This window comes from Vipera ursinii (assembly GCF_947247035.1).
Source record: "Vipera ursinii genome assembly, chromosome: 13".
Classification (NCBI taxonomy): Eukaryota; Metazoa; Chordata; class Lepidosauria; order Squamata; family Viperidae; genus Vipera; species Vipera ursinii.
Window position 1 is genome coordinate 15,820,340 of NC_139526.1, and position 9,777 is coordinate 15,830,116.

Genomic DNA, 9,777 nt, shown 5'->3' on the forward strand with positions numbered 1-9,777 from the left:
AAGTCGGCATCATTGATAGTTAAGGTAGCCCACGTTAAACCTGGATTATTAATACGCCATTTGTCCTATTGATAGATTATTATTATTATTTTTTTGAGGATGAGGGATGCCTGGATGTCAGAACTGGGAATCCAGGTCGTCAGTCCCATTTTTGGGTCTCTGTCATAGCTTCAAACAACCGGTCATAAGAGGAGGACTATCTGCAAACCCAACAGCTCAACACTTTAGACGTCTGGCTGAAAAGAGATGAATGAATGTTGAATCAAAAAGGCCTCTGAATCTTCCCACGGTCTTTTTCATCTGCTCTCCACCACACCACCACCACCACCACCCCAAAAAAATGCAGACAAACTTCCTAAGTTTGCCTTTGCTCCTCTAATTAGCTTGCCATGGTGGCACACGCCACGGTAAAATTTGTGTGATTTATTGAAGTCATAGGAGTCGGGCTTCCCCCGGAGTGTACATATTAGGCATCAGAAGTGCACTTTGCATTGGCATCTGGACAGCACGCATGCCCACACAAACACAATGGATCCAGAAGAGGGTTTTTACTGACCGGGGGGCGGGAACTGTCCTTGCAATTAGCGTGTAATAGATATTATTTATATTACACCATCCGCTTGGATGGATGGAAGTTGACAAGCGTTAAGCCGAAAAGGATGTGTCTGCCCTGAGGGGGGGCACTCAAAAAACCCCGCCCACAATATTGTTTACTCTGGATGTTTACTCTGAAATATTCTTCGTTGGCAAGCTGGGACATTAAAAACAGGATTGTTGGCTCAGGACATCGTTTCTCCTGCTCAGAGCAACCAACTTCTCAAGGACATTGTTTGTTTTATTACTTAATTTCTAAGTGATGAACCGTGGTGGCGCAGTGGTCAAAATGCAGTATTGCAGGCTGACTCTGCCGAATGCCGGGAGTTCAATCCTGACCGACTCAAGGTTGATTCAGGTTTCCATCCTTCCGAGGTTGGTAAAATGAGGACCCAGATTGTTGGGGGCCATAGGCTGACTCTGTAAACCACTTAGAGGGAGGTGTAAGGTGCTATGAAGTGGCATTTGAGTCTAAGCGCTATGTCTACGCTGCCCAACTTTCCTACAAGGTGAGTCTGAGTGGCTTACAAATGATAAAGTGATTAGGTTTGTTTGCTGCCCATCTCACTTCGAGGCGTCTCGAATAACTTTGGGGTAACGTTGGGGAGACCCTGGTGTGTCTTGCTTCCAGTTCTCAAGAAAGCAACTGGAGCAAGAAAATGTGTAGGAAAGAAATTCAGTTAGCTTTTTTTCTCCATCCATTGTTGGACCCATTACAAAAACAACTCACTTTTCAGCATGCTGTAAACAGGGGCCTCTCTTGGCTGCTTATCTCTCTTTAAAAATAATGTAAAATAATAATAAAATAAAATAAAATAATAAAATAAAATATAATAAAATAAAATAATAAAATAAAATAAAATAATAAAATAAAATAAAATAATAAAATAAAATAAAATAATAAAATAAAATAAAATAATAAAATAAAATAAAATAATAAAATAAGGAAATGAAATGAAATAATAAAATAAAATAAAATAATAAAGAAATGAAAATAATAAAATAAAATGAAACCAGGAAAACCTTCTTAAGAACAAGGAGAAACATAACACAAAGAATACTCTCCTTGTATCCTTCAGCTGGGTATGCAATGATCTCTTTCCTGGATTCACACAGTATACTGAACTATCAGCTACTCAAACGGAGCGGGTTCCCACCAGCTTGTGAACCATACAGAAGACAAATCAACAGGAAAACAGCTAAAGTTAGTGTTCTACAAAGAGAGATACTGTGCCTTTAATTGAACTAGTAACCCCTCGTGTAAAAATACTCTGTGCGTAGGTTCACAGCTTTATGCAACTTTTGGGTGGTTGTACTTCCCCTCCTGTGGTTTCAGATATATCCAAAGCAAAGCAGTGATTCACTGGTTGGAACCCAAAACCTCTGAGTCACAGGTCAGAGAAGAAGGAAAGAAAGAAAGAAGAAGAAAGAAAGAAAGAAAGAAAGAAAGAAAGAAAGAAAGAAAGAAAGAAAGAAAGAAAGAAAGAAGAAAGAAAGAAAGGAAAGAAAGAAAGAAGAAAAGAGAGAAAGAGAGAAAGAGAGAAAGAAAAAGAAAGAGAAAAAGAAAGGAAGGAAGGAAGGAAGGAAGGAAGGGAGAGAGAGAAAGGAAAGAAAGAAAGAAAAAGAAAAAGAAAAGAGAAAGAAAGAAAAAGAAAGACAGAAAGAAAAAGGAAGGAAGGAAGGAAGGAAGGAAGGGGGAGAGAGAGAAAGAGAAAAAGAAAAAGAAAGAAGGAAGAAAGGGAGAGAGAGAGAAAGAAAGAAAGAAAGAAAGAAAGAAAGAAAGAAAGAAAGAAAGAAAGAAAGAAAGAAAGAAAAAAGAAAGAAAGAAAGAAAGAGGGAAGGAGCGAGGAGGGAGGAAACCTCTAAACCACTATTTTAAATTCACATTTGCCCACAAGGCCCAAGAAGAGCAGATTAAAAGTCATTACAAGTATGTCATCGCTTGAAAAGCCTCCAGGAAGTGCCCAACCTTCATGGTCAGAGACCTGTCAGAAGGTCCCTAAACCCAACATCCATCCGTGAAACCCTAAACATCCAGATAAGAGAAGGGCTGTAAGCTGTCATCTAAAGTAGTCGGTCCTCCCTTCACTGGAGGCCCTCAAACCAGTTGGGTTGGTGACCTCCAGAATCCCTTCAAGTTCCACGATTTGATGAATGCACAGCTTGACTTGGATCAGACGTTCCATCCTTCCTCTTCTCTGTCCCCTCCAGCGGTCTGTTGCCATCCTCCCCTGCCCAAAGCCTCCTTCCATATCCCCAAGAACCCAACACCATTCTCCTGGGCAGCCTTCTTCCGATATTTCCCTGAAGGCCTGCCGAGCTTCCTGCCTTGACTGATTTCATTTGAGATTCTTTTAATTAAAACAAAATTAAACGGGAGGCCGACACATCGCAAAAGCAAAGCTCACAGCCTCCAGCTGCCTCTTGAGTTGCAAAAACAGCTTGCTCTTCCATCCCGCAGGGTCACACAGGACGTTCGCTGGCCTGAAGTCTTTCCTTCAGCCAAAGAAGAAGAGAGACGAGAGTTAGCTCACAGGCAGCCGAGGAATCCACAAAGGCTGGCAAGATTTGTTTTTCTCGCCACGTCTGTGTATACATCCAAACTAGACTGTGTTGATTCTATTATACTCTCCTCTCCTCTGCTCTACTCTACTCTACTCTACTCTACTCTACTCTACTCTACTCTACTCTACTCTATTCTATTCTATTCTATTCTATTCTATTCTCTTTTCCCTATTCCCTATTCTATTCTATTCTATTCTATTCTATTCTATTCATTTTCTCCTCTTCTCTTCTCTTCTCTTCTCTTCTCTTCTCTTCTCTTCTCTTCTCTTCTCTTCTCTTCTCTTCTCTTCTCTTCCCTATTCTCTATTCTCTATTCCCTATTCCCTATTCCCTATTCCCTATTCCCTATTCTATTCTATTCTATTCTATTCTATTCTATTCTATTCTATTCTATTCTATTCTATTCTATTCTATTCTATTCATTTTCTCCTCTTCTCTTCTCTTCTCTTCTCTTCTCTTCTCTTCTCTTCTCTTCTCTTCTCTTCTCTTCTCTTCTCTTCCCTATTCTCTATTCCCTATTCCCTATTCCCTATTCCCTATTCTATTCTATTCTATTCTATTCTATTCTATTCTATTCTATTCTATTCTATTCTATTCTATTCTACAATCTGTCTATTCTATTCTATTCTATTCTATTCTATTCTATTCTATTCTATTCTATTCTATTCTATTCTATTCTATTCTATTCTATTCTATTCTATTCTATTCTATTCTTCCAAATGCTAAAGAGCCCAAGAAAACAGCTGGGTCAAGATACAAACCAGGGCCAAACTGCAGTGATTCACTTAACACCTGTGGCAAGAAAGGTCGTAAAGGGGGGGGGCGAAACCCACTTCACAAATGTCTCACTTAACAACCAAAATGTTGGGCTCCATTTTGGTCGTAAGCTGAGGACTACAGCCCTACTGTAAAATATCTCAAATAACACTGCCCTTTACTGATGCACCAGTACTTCTCCTTGTGACGAGTGGCAGCCTTGGATTTACCAAATCCGGCGAGGCTCAAATATATGTTAACGCTCCACATTTGGCAGCTGGGGAGCCGATCCGGGAGGTTTTGAGCCAGAATCCACAAACGGCCATTGTTTCTCTCCATTTCACAAGCTGGAGAATCTCTGAAAAGGACCCAGACGTTATTATTACGAGAGGAAACAGCTGGCTTTTCCCCACACATCCTCAGTCAAGGCCAATTTCCTGCTGAAATGGTTTCAGTTAGCAAAGAGAGAGTGGCATCCTTTATTAGAGACCAGGGCGATTTGAAAAATATCGTTTAATATCCGTCAGGACTGCAGGATCGTTCGGTAAATGGACCGGGAAGTTTGGAAACGAAATCTTAAGGGGTTTTCTTCACCCAGAGAGGACTTAGTTTGAATCAGCCCTGGCAGTTAATCCCACTAAGGTCAGCTTTAACCCCAGAAATCTTCAATCTCAGACTGCAAACATCAGAGAAGCCAAAAACACATTCCACTTCATGGCATTCAGCCACCATCGGTTTACCCGTCGGAACTGGATCTCATGGGGGGAAAAAAATAAATAGGTAGTTTGAACATGTTGCAGCAAATAAATACAGGGAAGTCCTTGACTTATGACCACAGTGGACCCCAACATTTGTGTTGCCAAGCGAGAAACACTGTTCGGTGAGTTTTGCCCCACTTGACTTATTTTTCTTGCCACATTTGTTAAATGAATCACTTAGTAACGCGGTTGTTAAGTGAATCTGGTTTCCCCCGTTGATTTTTGTTTGTCAGAAGGACGCCAAAAGGGATCCCAGGATCCCGGGGGACACTACCACGGTCATAAACGTGAGTCAATTGTCAAGCCTCTGAATGTAAATCCTGGGGAGGTTGCGACGGTCGTTAAGTATGAAAAATGGTCATCAGTCAATTTATTCAGTGCCGTTGTAACTTCGAACAGTCACTGTTGTAAATTGAGGACTATCTCTATTGAGAAAGAAAGAAAAGAAGGGGGAATTTATGATAGGATAGGAAAATCCTTCGGCTTAATCCCCTGGTTTAGCTCTGGTTTTGATTTTGTTTTAAAATCTGCATTATTTGCAAGGGATTCCGCTATGTTTGTTGTTGTTGTTGTTAGCTGCGAAGTCGTGTCCGACCCATCGCAACCCCATGGAGAACATTCCTCCACGCCTTCCTGTCCTCTACCATCTTCTGGAGTCCCTTTAAGCTCATGTCTGCTGCTTCAGTGACTCCATCCAGCCACCTCATTCTCTGTCGTCCCCTTCTTCTCTTGCCCTCAATCTTTCCCAGCATGAGGCTCTTCTCCAGTGAGTCCTTCCTTCTCATTAGATGGCCAAAGTATTTTGAGTTTTAGCTTCAGGATCTGACCTTCTAAAGAGCAGTCAGGGTTGATCTCCTCTAGGACTGACCGGTTTGATCTCCTTGCAGTCCAAGGGACTCGCAGGAGTCTTCTCCAGCACCGTAGTTCAAAGGCTTCAATGTTTACCAGGTGATAATAATATTTATGGTATGATAAGCCAGCTTGGAGAATCTTAGCAGGATCAACTCTTTGGTATTCCCAGAGGAGGAGAAGAAAGAGGGGTGAGGAAGAGGACAAAGATCAAAGGAGAACATCTGCTCAGGCAAGGAAGGTTTAAATTGTGGGCATTTTCCCTTTTCTGTCTATTAATGGCTGAGATGACACATCGTAGACCAGCCCTGGGTGGAGTTGCCAGCCCACCACCCAAACTGAGCTGACAAACCATGACTCAACTTCATCATGGACCCTTGTTCCTCAGTGATCATCCCCAACTCATAGCGGAACACCTGAAGGCAGGAGAAGAAGCAACGGATGGGAACTCACCAAGGAGAGAAGCAAGCTAGAACTGAGGAGGAATTTCCTGACAGTGAGAACAATCAACCAGTGGAATGACTTCCTTTCAGAAGTCGTGGGTGCTCCATCACTGGAGGTCTTCAAGAAGAGACTGGAGAACCATTTGTCTGAAATGGGACAGGGCTTCCTGCCTGAGCAGGGAGTTGGACTAGAAGATCTCTAAGGTCCCTTCCAACTCTGTTGTTATAAATAATTCAACTTAGGGCCAGAAGGAAACAATTCTTTCTTTCCTCTCTCCCTCTCCCTCCCTCTCCCTCCCTCCCTCCCTCCTTCCTGTGCTGCTAAGTTCTGTCCTTGATCCTCACCCACAAAACAACCTAACCACATAGTCCGTTTTTTTCCCCAGCTGGCCAAAAATGAACCCATCATGTGAGTTGCACAAGATCTGATGACAGGCTGTTAGCAAACCGGGATCAGCGAAGGATGGACATGTGGGCACATGGAAGACACCTTGTGGGCGTGAAGCGTCTGCTTGCAGATGAGGTCATCTTCTCTGCCCCATGCAGCTCCCTTCCTCTGAGCGGTTGGGGAGCCTTCCTCAGCAGACGGAGTTGCAAGCTGCTTAGCCATGAGTCACCTTCTTCCATACATACCAACCGCTCTTGCACGGATTCTGCCAAGGGATCCTTAAGAACCCTGGGCTATTTCGCTAGCAACTGTGGTGGATGGGCAGTGCGTGTATTGGGGGGGGGGGAAACGTGGACCACTTGATAATTTCCCATCTCACCTCACTGCTTGAGCTTCTGCAATGAGAAAGTTGGCAGGCCAACTGAGAAAGGGAGGAGGATGGGGAGGGAGGGAAGGAAGGAAGGAAGGAAGGGAGGGAGGGAGGGAGGAAGGGAGGGAGGAAAGACTGAGATGAGGGAGGGAGGGAGGAAGGAAGGAGGGAGGGAGGAAGGAAGGAAAGAAAAAAGGAAGGAAAAGAAGAGAAGGAAGGAAAAGAGGGAGGGAAGTGAGAGAGATTAGGGAGGGAGGGAGGGAGGGAGGAAGGAGGGAGGGAGGAAAGAAGGAAAGAAAAAAGGAAGGAAAAGAGGGAGGGAGAGAAGGGAATGAATGAAGGGGGGAAGGAAACTGGTACTGCTGAGTGAAATAATAATAATAAAAAAAACAGCTGAAGTAATTTGATGGATATTGGATGATTCCCTTCCTCAAAGGGAGCAGAGAAAACTTCCTTTGGTAAGGGATTTATTCTGATCCAGGGCGGGGTCGGTTAGCTCAATGTCACCCTTTCACTGGAGGTACAAACTTCAGCCGCTTCCCTTCCTTTCCGCTTTCAGCGAGCTCAAGAACAGATAGATGCCCGCGATTCAGTCCTTCCCTCTTTTGGATTCTTTTTAAAGCCTTAATTAAAGGCCAAAAACACTCGCCGGAGGTTGAGCTCGACTCCCAGTGACGTATCCGCACAGCCGTGGTTTGTGGTGCCTTCTGGGATCTTTGTTTTGATTTCCGAGTCTCGCCTGCAGACCTAAAACTGTCTGATGGTCTCTCGCCCAAGTACTAGCTGGGGCCCGTCCTCTTTAGTTTCCAACATCAGCCAAGTTCAAAAGCGAGAGCCTTTACTGGAATGAAAAGAGAAGACTGAACAACTGACAGAATACAGAATAACAGAGTTGGAAGTGAACCTTGGAGGTCTTCTAGTCCAACCTCCCTGCTCAAGCAGAAGACCCTATGAGTTCATGGTGGCGTAACCCTAACCCTAAGTGGAATTTTCCTCCAATGGGATTTTCCCATGTATTTTACCAGGAAACATAGATAGGGCAGCCTAGGAAAGTCACTGCCCTCCTAACCATACCCAAGCACTCTGAATTTGTTGGCAATGTCCATTTTGCTGTAGGAGTTCATGGTGACCTAACCCTAAGTGGAATTTTTCACCTATGGGATTTTCCCATGTATTTTACCAGGAAACATAGATAGGGCAGCCTAGAAAGGTAAGTGCCCTCCTAACCATACCCAAGCGCTCCGAATTTGTTGGCAATGTCCATTTTGCTGTAGGAGTTCATTTTCCTCCTATGGGATTTTCCCATGTATTTTACCAGGAAACATAGATAGGGCAGCCTAGAAAGGTAAGTGCCCTCCTAACCATACCCAAGCACTCCAAATTTGTTGGCACTGTCCATTTTGCTCTATGAGTTCATGGTGATCTAACCCTAACCCTAAGTGGAATTTTCCTCCAATGGGATTTTCCCATGTATTTTACCAGGAAACAGAGCTAGGGCAGCCTAGGAAAGTCAGTGCCCTCCTAACCATACCCAAGTATTCCAAGTTTGTTGGCAATGTCCATTTTGCTCTCCAAGTTCATGGTGACATAACCCTAACCCTATACCATTCCAGACAAATGGCTGTTCAGTCTGTTCTTCAAAATCTCCAGTGATGGAGCACCCACAATTTTGGGAAGCAAGTCGTTCCTCTGATTAATTGTTCTCACTGTCAGGAAATTTCTCCTTAGTTCCAGGTTGCTTCTCTCCTTGATTAGTTTCCATCCACTGTTTCTTGTCCTGCCATCTGGTGCTTTGGAGAATAGCTTGACCCCCTATTCTTTGGGGCAGCCCCTCAAATATTGGAGGACTGCTATTAAGTTTCTCCTAGTTCTTCTTTTCACTAGACTAGACGTACCCAATTCTTCATGTGTTTTAGCCTTCAGCCCACAATCATCTTTGTTGCTCTTCTCTGCATTCTTGTGCTCAGGTTTCACACTGGGGTCATTAAGCATACCCATTGCATAGCTAGAAGGCATTTTTGGAAAATGGGAAGTAAACCCCAATTTTTCAGCAGAAAAAAATGTTGTAAATCCCAGCCACATGACTCTGGACATTGCAAAGGGCGGTAATTGTGTCCCATTGCTGAGGGTTCAAAATGTGGACATGTGACCAAGCTTTCCCAGCCATTGAAACTTCAGAACTGGGTGGTAAGTCCCATTTTATGGTGGGGTGTGTTTGGATTTGTCATAACTTCAGACTGCACTAAGTGAACAGTTGCACATTGAGGAGTACCTGTATTATCCAACACTCTTTTGTGCTCTACTGCATCTTGGTCTCCTCTACTTCCCATTTCTGATTTGCAAGAAATCTAAAAATGCCGAGTCCCCATTCCACATTTGAGTTTCCTTTTTCTCTTTTGAGGAAACTGGAAGAGTGAAATTAATGTTGCGGGTGGCAGTCATCTTAAGACGGAGTGGTGCAATTTTTTTTGCCAACTTGACATCTGCATTTGACCTTTCAACAAACTGTCAGAGGTGACAATTCAAAAAAAAATGAAAAGAAAAAGAAGAAGAACTAGGCGGGCCTGGGGCAAAAAAAAAAAAAAAGAGCTGAATTGGGCTGCTATTGTTTTTTTTTAAAAAAAAAAACTGAATTCAGATGACGTTTAAGCTGACAATACTGGAATGCTGCATCCAGTTTTGGTCACCACGATATAAAAATGACGTTGAGGCTTTACGTAGAAAGAGTGTGGGGAAGAGCAACTAAGATGATTAGGAGACTGGAGGCTAAAACAAAGGAAGAATGGTTGCTTGAATTGGGTATGTCTACTCTAATGAAAGGGACGCGGTGGTGGCTCAGTGGTCAGGACGCTGAGCTTGTCGATCAGAAGGTCGGCAGTTTGGCAGGGTCGAATCCCGAGTACCGCGTAGCAGAGTGAGTGCCCGTTACCCGTCCCAGCTTCTGCCAACCTAGCAGTTCGAAGCACGTAAAAAAATGCAAGTAGAAAAATAGGGACCACTACGGTGGGAAGGTAACAGCGTTCCGTGCGCCTTTGGCGTCTAGTCATGCCTGCC